Here is a 497-nt window from a genome sequence, read left to right as displayed (position 1 = left end):
GTTCACCAGTCTTCCTTTTCGTCGTGTGCGCAGACTGATGGCGACGCTCACGTACTCATAGCATCACTGCTCCCTCTATATTCAGCTGCAAGTCTATTGCTACAAAATGGCCGCCGCCAATTCTGAGAGCACGGTCGGTAAAAATATATTCTATTATACCACCGGTCAACGGTTTATATAAATCTGCCTATAAGGCCGCGCCATAGCTCAAGCGGTTAGTCGCTGGCTTCCTACCTCGGCGGCCCGGGTTCGATCCCGGGTCTGGTCAAGTGGGATTTGTGGTTTACAAAGTGGAGTCGGTGCGGGTTTTCTCAGAGTACTTCCGTTACCCCTGTCAATCTTCATTCCACCAATTGCTCCACAATCACCCTCACCTATCATCTGGGGCTGGTACAATAGGCCAGTAGTGGCCGCAGTACAAGGGACTTAGTCCCACCCCACTAGCAGTAAAAAAAAATCTGCCTATAAAAATAATGTACATTGCTGGTAAGTAGGAT

Source organism: Cryptotermes secundus, unplaced genomic scaffold (assembly GCF_002891405.2).
Source record: "Cryptotermes secundus unplaced genomic scaffold, Csec_1.0 scaffold1674, whole genome shotgun sequence".
NCBI classification, from domain to species: domain Eukaryota; kingdom Metazoa; phylum Arthropoda; class Insecta; order Blattodea; family Kalotermitidae; genus Cryptotermes; species Cryptotermes secundus.
This window is presented reverse-complemented; position numbering follows the sequence as displayed.